This window comes from Heliconius melpomene, chromosome 17 (assembly GCF_056956725.1).
Source record: "Heliconius melpomene rosina isolate 202511_hmr_F chromosome 17, ASM5695672v1, whole genome shotgun sequence".
In the NCBI taxonomy this organism is placed as follows: Eukaryota; Metazoa; Arthropoda; class Insecta; order Lepidoptera; family Nymphalidae; genus Heliconius; species Heliconius melpomene.
This window is the reverse complement of record NC_140405.1, coordinates 1,360,530-1,377,152: the sequence shown is the minus strand read 5'-3', so window position 1 is coordinate 1,377,152 and position 16,623 is coordinate 1,360,530. Positions and strand designations below refer to the sequence as shown.

The window sequence follows — 16,623 nt, the reverse complement described above, 5'->3', positions numbered from 1 at the left end:
TTTCCACCAACAATGAGTTTTGTATTTTATAATTACTTCGCTCCACTCTTTCTGCTTTCTTTCTGCTCGCTCGGTCCTTTCTGCACGACTATTCCTTGGTGGAAATACAAGTCATATGTAATGTAATAGTACTTAATGGGTCCGCTCCGCTCGCGGTAGAAACCGAACTTAATTTGTTTTCAATATATGTATGTATTATGTAAGCACATTTCGCTTTTTAGAAATAACAATTATAAATAGTCGGTCAGCAACTGTTAAGCGATTAAAGATACAGTGGGAAACTTTCATCATAATAAGGTGATGTTGAAATGTGTTATATATACATTGTTCATTATTCCCTGATTATTATTTTTTTATCATGTTTCTCTATCGCTTCTGGGCTCTCGCTTGCACGCATGGCTCAGGCAGAACGAGACAATGAGTCATCTTTTTTTATGCGTGCAGCCAGCGTTCATCACTTTATAAGAGGTTATCATGTCAAAAACACAAACGTATTAATATTAAAAATATAATATTTTAATCTGAACAGTATTTTATAAAAACAAACAAGAACAACATTTGTACCCAGTAGCCAGCAACGAATGACGATGCCATCGGGCGAGATTGGATCGCGCGCTATTAGAAATATTGAAGTCATAACAGCTCTCCCCCGACATGCCCAATACCAATGAAACTGTGATACGATTAATGGATTAAACTTGAAAACTTGCGTTATATTTTATACTACTCCCCCCCAATACATTTTGTGTTTTAGTTTTTCTATTTTTTATGGGAACTTATCTTTTGCGTATTGCCTTTTTATCTTTAGGTAATATTTTTTAGAATTGGCAGAGGGATTAGAAAGATACATTGTTTCGTTCTGGGCTTTCTGTTACTTTGATCGGATTAATTGTGTTTATTTAGTATTATATATTTTTGAAAACTCATGTTCATTTTCTCGCTCTAGTTACGAGACAAAGGGCAGTGTTGAGTTTCGCTGTTAAACACAAAAAGTCTTGAAAATTAAGAACAGTAAGGAGCATTTTTTAAAAAGAAATGGAGTCTCTCCTCCTCCGTCTATTCAAGTAATATTGTATAATCTCATTTATACAAAAAAATATCCAAAACAGAAAATACAAAGCAAACTACAATATCACTAATGGATGAAATTTGAAAGGTTATATTTATTAACATCGCCTCTGAAAAACAAGATGAGAGTGATGGTCATTCGTGTATGTTGTACGAACTAATATGAAATATTGCTATTTATTATTTTTACATGTTTTTCTCTGTTTATCTTTACTTTAGGTTTTACTTATGGTTATTAGATTTTCTTGTAACTTTCAACATACTAAAATATATTTTCTATGCCTACAACGCCGCACTTTTCCTCGTCACCAGAGCGAAGTAATGCAAAATATTAAACATTTCATCGAATCGAACCCACAAACATCGCGCCACGTTACCCTGCTCTGTTCAGAATAGAGTCTGAAGCCTAATATAAAGAAGGAAGCTGTTTTTAATTCCGCTCTCAAAGCTCTTAAGATGTTCTATTACAACAAGACCAAAAAAACTCAAAATCAAAGGTCTAATTTTATAATTGCCCAAAAGATAGTCAGAGAAACTGAACTACTAATAGCTAAAACACGAAGTTCACGAAGCAAAAAATACATTATGCATTCCATAGTGATTCAATAACTGCCCACCGAGCCCTCTCATAACTAATTTTATGGGTGTTACACTGCGGAGGGCGTCCGACATATCGAATTTGATCACCCTTTTAAGCACCATAGAATAAAAATGTCTGAAAATTTCTTCATTTTCATCTAAATATATTACGTAATATAATATTTTTTGCACTAGCATCTTTACATATAGGAAAATTGTAATTGTTCGCTGTCTGTGCATGATATATGAGAAAATATATTATTAATGGCATTTATCAATGTAATAGAACCTTAATAGAACCTATTAAGGTTCTATTACAGATAATCTATTTATGTACGCTAATTTCAGAAACGGCTTAACCTTTAATGTTTATTTTATTTCAATCTGTTCATAAATAAAAAATTTTGATCTATATACCTATAGTGTTTTTTTGGACTAAATTGTTATAAAATAACATCTGGTTTATTGAATCGGATGAATCTTTAGGTTTTAATATCATGTTTGTAATTTTTTGCGTTTTTTTAAAAAAAAACGTATTTTAATAAGTTTAAACGTATTTTGAAAAATTCTAATCTTTGACAGGTATATCGGTAGATTTCAGTTAAAAGTGATTTGTCGGTAGCCTGAGGCCGCGGAAGTGGAGTTAATTGCAGACGAGTAGGTATCACAGCCCGACCAATGGGACGGCCGGGTGATATTAGATCCTGTCCTGGGCTTGGGGGACACGGCTAGACGGTTAGGCCTTAGGTATAGGTTTCTTATTTGTATTTTTTTTTTCTGATTACTATATTGAGAACGTTTTGGGGTATAGGAACTAATTGGAAACCCAACGATTGTAGGTTAGATTTCTAGGCAACGTAATATTTTCATGTTAATAAGACATGGCGCGGAATAAAGCACCGTCATATCTCGATTGTCATTAATCTGTTACTCACATTACAAAAAATTGCAATACCTATAAGCCTTAAATTCTTTAATCGACAAAGACAATGTGCGTCGTTGGGTTCCGCCACTCTCGAAACTACAATAAAACCTATATTTATCTTATATCTATACTACACCGAAGCGACACTGATCTGACCGTTGAGACCAGTTACGAGAAATACTAACTTTGGACACCTTATAACGGCTATCGATAATCGACAACCGACTACCGAGGTTCACTCAGGTTGCACTTCTAGAAACACTGACCCCGCGCACTCATCATCATCTAATTTATCCAAGTGTTTCTTAACTCAATCTGTGTATGTATAATGTGTAATCTAAACTAGCGGCCCGCCCGTGGCTTTACTCGCCTGAACTATACCTAAATGATCGCTGCCTGAATGATCTATGTTAAATACATAGATTTTTTAGTTTGTTTTTTAGTGTAATTATTGGGCTGGACTGGATGAAGCGGTAAGTTCTCGTGTACACTATTTTTTGCTCAAAAATTTTCTCTATCTTCCAATGAAAGTCCTATAAAATTCGGTTCAGTAGTTCCGGAGATTAGATTGAACAAACAGAGATAGATTTAAATGTAAATATGTATAGCTATTTTACCATCATAATAATTGTACAGAATAAATGTAATGCATTTAGCGACAGTGGTAAAGAGAAACAACATGTTAAAGATCTGTTCTTTTCAGCATTAAGTGCATATTAAATAGCAAAACTTTCCGTTACTCTTACTACTGTGATAACTAGAATTAAGACAGTCATCCCACGCGTATGAACCAAACCGCAACTATCAAGTTCCATTTCTATTCACCACTCTACAATGTGATATGAGGTCGTCATGGCAATACGACGTAACGGTTGTAGGTTCAATTCCCACTTAGGGGAATGATTATATTTAATTTATTTTATTTTCTCACTCCAGTAGACATACAGCGGCGTGTAGTTATGGCATTAAACATCTCATGTCGCGAAATCCTGAAGAGGAGGAACCTAGTGAGGTTCCTACCCTGTCATGCACAAAAAAAGCGAAACTGCCTTTTATAATAACATCATATATAAATTACAAACAAATTAGTATATTAATAAAAAGCGATATAACGTTCTTTCCATTATGAATACACAAAATTAATAGATAAATAAATTTGCTCGGCTAACCGGCGGTACACCGTGCACCGTAACAAATATGACGTCGGTCGTTACCATTTAATGTTTTATCTAAAATATAATGGATTGTGACTAAATATTATGGCAGTTTTTGTAATTATAGTAGGTTATGTTTTGGAGATTTGGGAGGTTTATGTATGTTATAGTTTTACACTTTTTGAAGGAAGCTAGTGTGAAGGCAATACGGTCCAAACAATTTTTGAACGTTTGCATATTTAGTGACGGAACTTATCGCTACTCTTTGTCTTATTGTTATAGCACCAGAGCCAGGAAACGAAAATAATTAATTCACCTAAGTCCCACTTAGGAGCCTCGAGCCCAGATTGCAATAAGAATTGTATTTTCGTGAAACTTCGCAGGGACCAGCTGGTATGATGATGGAGTCACGATCTGTATATTAGAACTTTTCAAAGGTTAACCATTCCGAGCATTTTCTATAGCACTTAGTGTAGCGTGTAAAAGCGTGTTTATTAGGTTTTTGAAAACTATATTTTTGGAGAGCCTTTGTAATTTAGCTAAAAATATAATATGCATAGGAGACGGAGTGTATCAACAGTTCCATCATTCCCTGCTATATGCAAGAAACAACAGAAAGCTACAAAAATACAAAAATTCTATATACAATTTCTGACTCCTCCGTAACAATTCTAGTATTGTACTTCAGTATTTATTATATATCGACATTTACTTGATATATACAAACAAATCAGTTATGTTTGTTCATCAAACAGGCACAGGCCGCAAGCCACAACAATTTGCTACCAACTGAAATGTTTACTTACAAAACTACTGTAGTTCTACTGCTGATTGAAAATCTTTATATACTTTTAATATAGAGTACAATTTCCCTTAAAACATTGTTATAGGAAAATTTTGGTTTTCAACCAAAATATGTATGCAGTGATGTTAATGTTATATCTATAGAAATAAAGTTCAAATTATAAATAAGCAAAAGTATCGATATTGGTTCGAAATCCATTTTACAAGCTCCGCACAACCACGACCGGATAAAATCTTTTATTTTATTTCACGAGAAAATATTTGTCGTATAAAATTGTTTTAGGTCCGTTTTAAAAACGGTTACTTGAATTATTCTTGTTTTTTCGTCGCCTTTATTTGGCATGTGTATAGAAAAGGATTCGTATAAAATTGAACGGGATTTTTTTTTTCATTTATACAAAAATGAAATCAATTGAATAAATAAAGGAGAATATAAGTCTTGTGATATGTGCTATACATAACTGAAGCCTAGTTGCTATAAAGAAAAAAATCTTCATAAAATTATTTGGACTCTTTGATTATGTATTGCACTCTAAATTCCTAGTTCAAATAAAAAAAAGGAAGATTATAAAGATATTTTAATAATTGATTGGCCATCGTGGCACAAAGGGCGTGCGACTATAAACGAGACGGCATGGGTTCGATTCCCACTAGAAAAATAGGCGGTACGTGGGAAATGGAATGTCTTAACATATATGTTCTCTCTCCTTACCCTGCTGCAGAGGTACTAAAAATATATTATACAAGCAAGACCTATATTAATAAATTAATTTTCAATTTAATCACATAGGTACCTAAAGTATAGCGAAGTCATAATTGGAACGGAGCCTCAAGTTCGAGAGCAACAGATGTGAACTTTAATGAAATATACGACGGTTGGAAGATTGAGCTTTTCTAGTTGGCTGCGTAACTATTTCTTCAGTAATATGTTATATGCTATTGGAAATACTCGAAGCAATTTCCACCTTCATATTTTTTGGTGATTTTACTTTATTTAGTTGTGGAAGTTGTGAGGAAGTTACATTTATATTTCATCTCATAAGAGTTGATTCTTTAAGAATAAGTAAATAATCTAACCCTAAGGAGAGTAAGTTTTGATTTTGTCGTTTTTTTTTCCTTCACGCTGTAGTTAGCGGGGTATGCGTAAGGCACTCCGGTTCTTATTATCGGCTTAATTTTCGGAACATTACTTGACACACTAAATGGCTGAACTCAACGTCGCGCCTTGTCTTGATACCAGAGCGAAGAAATGAAAATAGAATTGTTTTTTTGAGTAGGAATCGAACCCACAATCGTCACTTTTACATACAGACCCTGTACCGCTACACCGCGACGGTCTTTTAAAATGTAGGTATTGTACCTACATTTAATGATAAAAATTATGATTACTTACGTATTTATTAAATAACTAATTTATGATTTTACAAAAATTTACTATAGTGATACCCGTTTATCAACAGCATTTTTTTTTTAAATTCATCGATAGGATAAATTAGAAGATATCAACCATGGCGTGAGTTCTTGTAGATTCTAACCTCATATCACCCCCAAACCGGCTAAATGAAATAAAATTAACAAGTAATAACATAACTAATTACTAAACTTCAACCAAAAAAAATAACAGAACCCTTTGTACATTTAGTACGTTTAGTTATTTTGTTTGGAGACCTTGTCCCCGGCAACATCCGCTCCTTATTTCATTAAGCCTTACATCTGTTGCTTCGAAGTTGACACTTTGTTTCGAATTACTTCAATGATTACAGACTACCTTGTCATTTGAGTGAAACTCGTTTTTGTTTTTGAGAAAAAACACATTTTCTTAGATTTTTTATGGTTCTATCCGCTCCTGTCAAACCTTGCTATCCTCTAAAAATGTTTTATGTAACCATAATTACACATTTATATATTTTTCTTATTATATAAATATTATACTAAATGGCCGTCTTGGCACATTGGCACATATGAATGCAAATGTTATTGTCGTGAGTTTGATTCTCACTCGAGAAATTAACTATTTTCATTACCTCTCTCTCACTCGATTACTCACACATACAACAAAAAATATCTGTAAAATAAATAGAAAGTTGATAACGGAGTGTACGCTCCCTCTGGCAAAAGTTAAAAGTTTGAAACTTTCAGTTCGAATCTATGCTAAGAATCTACTTTATAATTCATATATTAGTAAAATAGAAAAAGATATGCAAACTTTTAACTGAACCTAAGTTCTTTGAAGGCAAGAATATGAAATGTTGCCTTAAAGTAAGGTCTAGAAAATAAATTAAATATAAATATTAAAATATACATACGAACATACACAAAACTAAAAGTTCTCTACACAACATTTACTCTATGCAAATGACTTTCCTCTCGCATCTCAGTTTATTGTGATTTAAGAAAGTTCACTTGCGTCTCTCTGTTCTTATCTAAAACACGCATATATGATTAGTTTGAATTTAAATCTCAAGAACTCTCGTAACTTCTGTTGTAATAACAAAACAAAGCTATGTACGTACAATGTTGCCTTCACCTGGAATAATATTCGCTTATGTATTTCTTTTAACACATTGTTTCCTTTCTTTACAAAGTTACAACGGAGAAGTTTTATTTTGCTTCACGCTGTATCCTGCTTCCTGAATTCAGTGAAAAATGGGGAACAGGAGTGTCTTAATGGGAACGGGTTGTCTTAACATTAAGTCCCCAGGTCTCCTCTATCTACCCTGCTCATCATCATATCGGTAATATAAGTTATAGTATTAGAACTTACTACTATCACATCAAGCTACTATTCCACCATGCTGTTTACACAGACTTATATAGAATATCTCACAATCTCAATGTTTATTTCCAGATGCAGTTTAATTAACAACAAGCTGGCTAATAGCCTGGATCAGTGACAGGAGAAACAATGAAACGCCATTAACTTAGAAATAAAATTGTTCTAATTATATATAAGGACTAAATAATGTTTGTTTTCTTTAATTATAGCAATAGCTATGTATAAAGGATTTGTATTTGATGAAATGGATTAGAAAATACTAGCCGAGAATTATTTAACCTTTTTTAGTACGCATTTACATTTTGCATATAGCAGGGTAGATAAAGGGAGAATTAAAATATCCATAAAGAAATTATGATAGTACTAGCGGACGCGCGCAGCTTCGCTTTCGCAGTTCAATTAAATATTTTTAAGAGTATCAATTTCAAATTTTATGAAAATCGGTGGCGATTTAAAGATTTTTCCATACAAACTTTCAACCCCTTATTGGCACCCTTAGAGGGTAAATTCTAGAAAACCGTGAAACACGTGTTCAATTAAATATTTTTAAGAGTCTGAATTTATAATTTTATAAAAATCGGTGCAGATTTAAAATTTTTTCCATACAAACTTTCAACCCTTATTTCACCCCTTTAGGGTTAAAATTTTTCAAAATCCCTTCTTAGTGGATGTCCAGATTACGAAAGTAAACATCTGTCCAAATTTCACGTTTCTACGCACAGCGGTTTCGGCTGTGCGTGCGTCTTACCTCAGTCAGTGAGGACAAGTCCTTTTATATATATAGATAATATATTTTTCATATATTTTTTTATTAGTTTATAACTAAGGTATTAATAAAAAAAACCTTGTTAAAAACAAATTTCTATTCAAAAGGTCGCTTGTACCAGCAGTTTCCAGACTTTTTTTCATGCTTTGTTCCATTTTTAAAATACTCCCTTTCATTTGATATCCAATCCAATATTAAGAGGGTTGTGTATAAATTTGTACGTTCGTTCACCACTTTTCGCCCATTTTTAAAACATGGCGTGTTGAGTTTTGCCGCCCAACTTTGCCTACCAAAATGAGAAAAATAATTTAAATATGATCTTTCCTCTGAGTGAGGATCGAAACCAAAACCGTCGTGTTTACTCACATGCGTAGATGAACTCCACTGAGCCATGACGACCGCAATTTTAATTTATTAATACTTTGTATCTGTATCTGTTGATATTCAGTTGATTATAAGCCTACAATAAACAGCCCTATGTCGTTTTTCAAAAATATTAATTTGCGATATTAATAACCTGCACATTACATTTACAATAAATACAAAAGATAATTTTTAAATCTAACCAAAACACAAATACTCAAGCAAATTAGTTTAGCTCAAGTGTATTCAGCTGAACTAATGTATGGAATAGTCGCAGTTAACCAACAACGTGGCATGAATATGCATTGATTGCTAATTTACGAATAGTAAACACGAACAAGCTAGCGAATAACTCAACTAAAAATAATTAAATCTCTCAGCTTCACGCTTTATCCCGCATTAATTAGGGTAGGTAGAGGGAACCTAGTGTTAAGACACACCGTTCCGCACGCACCGCCCAATTTTTTTTTTTTTTTGAGTATTAAAAAAAATCTGCAATCAGTCGCAAGACTATAAGCGGATGGCCTGGGTGTAAGTGGCGTTTAGGCGACGAGGCCAGCGACTCGTCTGCCTTTTTATAGCACATCCCTCCTTTTCAGCTTTCTAGGTAAGGGTTTTAAAAGATCATTTGCCAGGACATTTGGATGGATCGAGAGACGGTATGCGTACTTCTTCCTGTGTCCTTCAATTTCAGCATGAACTGTGGGGACATTAAGACATTCGTGGATCTCGTCGTTTTTTGAGAACCACGGGGCATTTGCTATGTTACGCAGAATGTTATTTTGAACTCGTTGGATGCACATAATGTTACTTTTGCTAGCAGTGCCCTATAGGGGAATTCCATAGGTCCAGATAGGTTTTAGGATGGAGTTGTAAATCAGCAGCTTATTATCAACAGATAGGACAGAGTTTCTACCCATGAGCCAATATAGACCTCGGAACTTGTGGTTAATTTCATCGCGTTTCTTCTTAATGTGATAGGTCCAGGTGAGCCTTCTATCCAAGTTAAAACCCAGGTATTTTACCTGATCGCATTCCGGCAGTGTAACATCTCCAAAACTGACAGGAGGGCAGTTTTCCCTTCTCAAAGTGAACGTAATGTGGTTCGATTTTTGAGCACATTTCTCATCCATCTATGAGTGCAATCAAGTACGCGTTAAAGTTTGTTGCTGGCCGTTGAAGGGAGATCATCACTAGCGAGGTAAGCTACATCATCGGCGTATGTCGCAATGATTACATCTTTGTCTTTTGGTAAGTCTGATGTAAATATGTTGTAAAGTACAGGGTCAAGTACCGAACCCTGAGGAACACCGGCTTTTATAGGTCGACGTGTAGATCTGACATCTCTCTGCTTTACTTGAAAAAGCCTGTCTTCGAGGTAGGACTTGATAATTAGAAAGAGCGAGTGCGGAAGTTTGTCTTTTATTTTGTACAGGAGTCCCTTATGCCAAACTCGGTCGAAGGCCTGCTTAACATCAAGGAATGCCGCCGAGCAGTACAATTTCATCTCAAAGCAGCGTCTGATTTCGTTGTGGACTCGGTGTATTTGTTCTATTGTGGAGTGATGCTTCCGAAATCCAAACTGATGCTGGGGGATTTAAAACGCGCGGAGCGCGTGCCAAGTTTCTGGGTTTCAGAACTGGCGAGCAGCACCGTGTGTTATTTTACACGAACCATTTGAAGCCACTTTTTACCTATTCGTAACTCAAAAACTATTCCACCTAAAGCTGTCATATTTGGCTCAAATATTTAGACCCCCTACCTGTATACGTGCATAAAATTTCATAAACACTGCTCAAACAGTTATTTAGATAATGACGTCCAAAAATCGTAAATTTTTAGGGGGGTGACTGACCTATAGACCTTAATGTTAACCAAGTTCCAGATGATCTAGAATGGTGAAATTTAGCATCCGGTTAAGTAATTGGGTGTATGTCAAGGGAAAAATCCGAAACTAGTATTTTTTAAAATATTTTCTTATAATTTTTCAATAAATAGATTCAATTAGGAACATTTACTTATAGCACCTGTAATGAAAGCATAGCAATCAAAGTTAATGATAACTGATTTTTAGGCATAGCGCCTGCCAACAAAATAAGAGCAATGCATTATTTATATTATGTTGCTTTAATTTATGTCACGCGTTAGTATATATTTTATTTGTTTTGTAGACTAACTTCACTATTACTTACGTAAGCCATCTCAAACAACACGATGCTTTCAAGTATATTTTAAGATAAGATATGTCTCCATTTGTAGCTGAAAATGACTCTAATTTATGTCCTGAGAAAGCCTGTCATCATGTGGTCTTCAAGGGCTTCACGGAAAAATATAAAAATATAATAAATGGATTAACATCCTTCATTATTATTTATTACTAGCGGACGCGCGCAGCTTCGCTTGCCTATTTAAGGGTGAATTCTAATAACCCATAAAACATGTGTTCAATGAAATATTTTTAAGTCTAAATTTCAAATTTTATAATAATCGGTGGCGTTTTAAAAATTTTTCTATATAAACTTTCAACCCCTTATTTGCACCCTTAGGGGGTGAATTCTAGAAAACCATACAACATATGTTTAATTATATACGTTTAAGAGTCTGAATTTCAAATTTTATGAATATTTATGAATATTTGCACCCCTAAAGGTTCTCTCTAGGGGGGGAATAATAAGAGGGGAGAATTCTATAAAACGATGAAACACGTGTTCAATTAAATACCTTTAAAAATCTAAATTTCAAATTTTATAAAAATCGGTGCCGATTTAAATTTTTTTCCATAAAAACTTTGAACCGCTATTTCATCTCTTTAAGGTTAAAATTTTTCGAAATCCCTTCTTAGTGGATGTCCAGATTACGAAAGTAAACTTTTGTCCAAATTCCACGTTTCTACGCACAGCGGTTACGGCTGTGCGTGCGTCTTACCTCAGTCAGTGAGGACAAGTCCTTTTATATATATAGATAATTTAAACATTTTAGTACTTATTATACTAAGAGCATTTGCATAGTCGATTAACGTACTTGATATTAAATACCTGAAGAACTTTTATTAAATTAGTGAATCACTTTTACATTTTTAAATATAAATTATTATAAAAAAGATACATTTAAAAATATAAAAAACCACTCTTCCGAGGGCGGGACAAGGGTCCAAGCCATCGGTGGCTAGGGCTCCAGAGAGAGGAACCGCCGCGCCGTCTCAAGTATTACTGCCTTCTGTATCCGGTTCTTGATCCAACAGCTAAGCGACAGCCTCTTAAGGTGTTGGTCGAGGCTTTTCGCTATTAAACCGTTAACCGAAACCACTATCGGCACAATGATAACAAATAACAAATTATTATAACAAATTATTATTACAATATTTACGTATTAAGTCCTATAAGGGTTCTGTTTTATTGCTTTCGAGGTACAGAATCCTAAAACAGAAAAAAATACAATAAAAAGATCTTTCTTTGAACAGTCTGCAGCCTTGTGTCCTTCTCCACATTTGACACATCTAAAAGGCCTCATGAAGTTGTTCTTGGAGTGACCATACTGTTGGCAGCGCTGACATTGGACAATTGTTGTTGATTTACGAGGGGTCTTCTATTTTAACTCTCTGGTGATAAATATACTGTATGTCCTTAACTGCTTTGTTATTTACATTAGGTTCCAAATTAACGAAGAATGTAAAAGATGGAATTTTGTCTGGGCCATATCGGGCATTAATAATTTCCCCACGGGCTTTATTTCCTGAAGATTCTATCGCATTGATGATTTCGCTGTGACCTATCAATCCTTTACTTCTTATTGTCGAGATAACATCTTTATAGATTTCAGAGCAATCCACAAGGACTCGGAGTAAATTATTGTTTACTATTCTTATTTTAAATAGCTTGGGATCGCATACTGATTCTATAAGTTTTGAGAGTTCATTAACATCTTCTATTCCATAAAGAACAATAGGAGGGGGCTTATTTGGCTTTAGGCTTGCAGAGTCATTATTTTGGTCTTCAGCTTGATCCAGTGGTAGAGATCTAAATCTGTTTGATACTGTTACAGAAGCAGCATTAGGTGGAGAGTCGCTAGTTCTTTTACGCTGGTACTGGTGTGTGGTACGCGTTGCCAAGGTGATGGTGATTGCTGGATAGACACAACTTCAGTTGGTTCCACTGTGTCACTTGATTTTTCATCCCTTTGTTTGGTTTCGGGTTTGGGCATATCGCTTAAGGAAGCCGATCGTGGCCTATTGAAAAGTGCTGGGTGGAACACTTGTTGGGTTAGTGTTTTTTGACTTGTTTTGGTTGAGGTGTTTTGAAAGGGTTCATTCATATTTGTTCCCACGAGTAGGGTTGATCTAAACGGTCGCTTATAGGGTGACGCCCATCCCTATAAGAAGGCACAATTCAACGATGTTGGCCTGTCACGTCGAGGTTGGTGCTAGAAACTGGAATCCCTCCAGCCATTCGTCCTGTCGGCGCAGTCCTCACCTTAGGATTAGGGTAATTATTTTATTGAGGTTTTCTTCCTCTTGGTCCAGGCGATGAAGCCAAGACCCCCAGCCTCACGAAACATGACCGCAAGGACCGGGTTGTTGAGGCCATTTCCTACCATCAACAAGGACAAGCTTGTTAGGCTTGTTGGTTCAGGTTTATTACCGCCGCCCGAAACTCGGCGTTTTGCTCATTTGGCGCCACCCAGGGGACACGTGTAGGGTGGGTCTTGAATGGACTAGATGGTAAGTCCTACGGATGCGAGCAAATTTTGTCCCCCAAGAGACTTTTAGATAGACATTACTTATGTTCCACAAGCAATGTCTCGAAATTTAATAATCAGACTTTTTTCTTGGTCTAATATCTTAAAGATAATATTTATCTGCATATATGAAAAGTAAAGCTTCAGCCAATTCATAAGATATTTATATTCTAGCAATTTTGTCGAACAAAATTAATAGAAATTTATATTGATATAACTTTTTTAAACATGAACTGATTGCAATTTGCAAAACATCAAATATTAAGGAAAGTTTGTGAAAATACAATAGTGAAAATAGTATTTAGATCGGTTTCTAATAGTATTTAAAGACGATTCTGAGATTACCGAGCATAAACAAATATTTTAATAATTATATACATATAGCGATTAGTTACAATTATTCCACAGACATATATAAAAGTTACGTATATACCTACATTTCGTTTAAACTCCTAAAAAAATCGTATTACAGCAAGTATTATACAAACATCGCTAGTGCTTGAATTGCGTTTTACGAAGAGTGTGACAGTGCCCCCGCATATTTACTTTTATGGCCACCCGTCGCCGCCGCCAATATATCTTAGACCGCTGAAATGCAGTTTTAGAACAAGAAACAAATATATTAAACTTTATATTAAAACTATTTTCTTTAGTTATATTAGTATTTGCTGATAAGTTAAACTTTAATAAATATACATAGCGTCTGACTTAACTTCAATTTCTTTATAATGGGCGGAAAGAATAGAACTTTACCTTTTTACCTTAAACTTTAGCACGCAAATCGCTAGAGATACAGATAAAAATATAAAAACAAAAAAAACTTCATATACGAGTAAAATAAGTATAAAACTTAGAACATTCTTAGACAGTCTTCTCGTATTAGTAGTTTTAAAATATTTCTATTAGAAACTTCGTTGAGAGAAATAGTTCGCGTTGTAAAAGACCTTTAAGCTGTTAAAGGAAAATCTAATTTAGCTTCATAATATTTTTATTTTCGCATCTATCGCAGTCATGTGAAAAAAGGTAAATCTAGTGAGAGATCTCTATGTTTACTCTCCTTTCTGTTTGGATAAAAAAAATTAGCTTCACGCTGTAGTATCCCGCACATAACAGGACAGGCAGAGGAGAGCCTAGTGTTAACACACTCCATTCCCCATTCAAACACAGGTACAAAGGTGTTCGATTATATAAGCAACAGATCGTGGGTTCAATTCCCATTGATAACGAGGCAATGAACAGTGGTCTGTTAAAACGCAATTCCTCCAGAATTCATCGAAAAGTGGGAAACGGAAGTGTCTTCACGGAACTCCTAACAATAGGTTCCCAGGTTCCCTCTGTCCTTCCCTGCCATATGCGATAAAAAAAATCATTACATACACAGTCACGAACTTCTCAATTACACAATAACGAGTAAATTACCTGCTCTCGTACTAATTCACTTAAGTCTACAGTATGATAGGAGATAACTCTCCGTAGATTACACTGACGTATGTGGTAAGGGCTCTATAAAGATGGCTTACGGTTTTACGCTCGAGGATCGTTCTGTGTAGTGCGTAGTTACGTTGGAACTACTTTAATTTAATAGCTTATAATGCTTATAATTATGGTTTTGTAGAGCAATGCTCGTTTTGTGGGGATGTAGACATGTAAATGTTTTAAATTGTTTATGTCGTTGAAGTGGAATTATATTTGCTATTTATTTTTATTTCCTTGTGTATTTTTGGTAAAAAAGTAAGAACATATTAAAATATTAGTTAGAAGTATAAGTGTAATATATAAAATTATATCAGAATTTTACTGTGTAAGGATTTTTACGAGTAAGTCAGGCCTGTAAATGAGGGTAATGCCATAGGTACAGGAGCACAGGTATGTGATGGTAAGCGCGACAGGTTATGGGTTTAATTCGCACTAGGGGGGCTGAAATATTTAATGATATATTTTCATTTTCTCGCTCTGGTAACGAAGCAAAGGGCCGCGTTGAGTTCCGTCAGTTAACACGCTATGCCTCCAGAATTAGACGGAAAATAGAAAAGTAAGTGTCTTAATGTGTAAGGAGTGTCCTACCACTAGATTAACATGTTCCCTCTGCCAATCCTGCTATGTGCAGGATACAGTATAGTATAGTATAGTATTGATATTATGTAAAACATAATGTCAAATTTATAATTTTTTTTAAATGCCAAAGTGATCCTAACCGAAAAACAAATTTTGGCTTAAAAATTTCAATATTTTTCATAAAATCTATAAAAAATGTGTTTTCCTTTCACAGATTGCGATTCAACTTAGGTCATAAATCACAATGCAACATCAAGCGCATTCTAAAATTCAAACGAACGTACTCGTATGTATATTTGAATTTAAAATGGACCTATCTGTGATCTGTTAGAATTACTTGAAACAAACTGTTTTTTTACACATTTGTTACACAATTGTTAGAATTACATAAAATTATAAACATTAGCTTGTCATAAAAAAATATAAATATTGCTAAAAAATGTAAAATGAATATCTTAAGAGTCCGACGAAAAATCGAGAACGGAAGTGTCTTGATGGGAAACGGAGTATCATAACACTACTTTCCCAGGATTCTTGTCTACCCTACCTGCTATATACGTAACAGTAACAGCTAAAAAAATCTTCCTTAATTATTTATTTTAATTATTTTTTCGTTTTAACTAAAAACGATGACTCTTTCACTAAAACAACCTATTTAATCTCAACTTTAGCGTGAAACTTTTAAAAGTGTTGTCCGTAAAAGTGTACTGGGGAGCGATTATGCAACTTCCACATCTGCAACGACGGTAATAAATCACGCCCGTACATCCCGTACATCCCGTACATCCCGTACATCGCGTACAGTGCCGCGAAATCTTTATTAGTACTAACGTTCATACATGACTCCCCTGGCTCTCGTTCCGCTTATGAATTGTTTTCATACTAAATTTAGTTACATAGACTCTGATATGTTAGAGGATACAATTAATTCTTAATGCATATTAATTAGGTAATTATTTTGAATATATTTGTTTATAATTATTTAAATTATTATAATTAAATATTTTATTTAAAATATTATCTTTTCCACTGATTTGGTGGACTCAGTAGAGCGTTGAGTTTCGCCAATGAATAGGTAAATGTCTTAAAAATTGGATCAGAAATGGAAAACAGACACTCTTTACAGTAGATTTTTTTTTAAATACCTCTAACAATTAACAATTTATAGTGTGGAATATGACAAAAATGTTTAAAAAGTATAAACAATGTATTTTTAATAGGTATTAAATGTAGATTCCTTGAGAAATTCGTGGGAGCACTGCAGAAGCATTTTCCAATAATGCCTACGGGGACGAGAAAAGATTTGCAGTCGAAACTATAGTAAATACAAATCGAAATAATATAGGTTCATAAAGTTCAAGCAAAGTGAGTTGCAGCCTGCAAATAGATTCCTTTATAG

The 16,623-nt window shown here is 34.4% G+C and overlaps 1 protein-coding gene across 1 annotated transcript in view; it reads right to left on the bottom strand.

Moving 5' to 3' along the window:
• LOC146529800 (U-scoloptoxin(01)-Er1a-like) overlaps positions 1–16,623 on the bottom strand; it is a 100,388-nt gene that overhangs the window by 53,111 nt on the left and 30,654 nt on the right. The gene's annotated exons all lie outside the window — the stretch shown is intronic.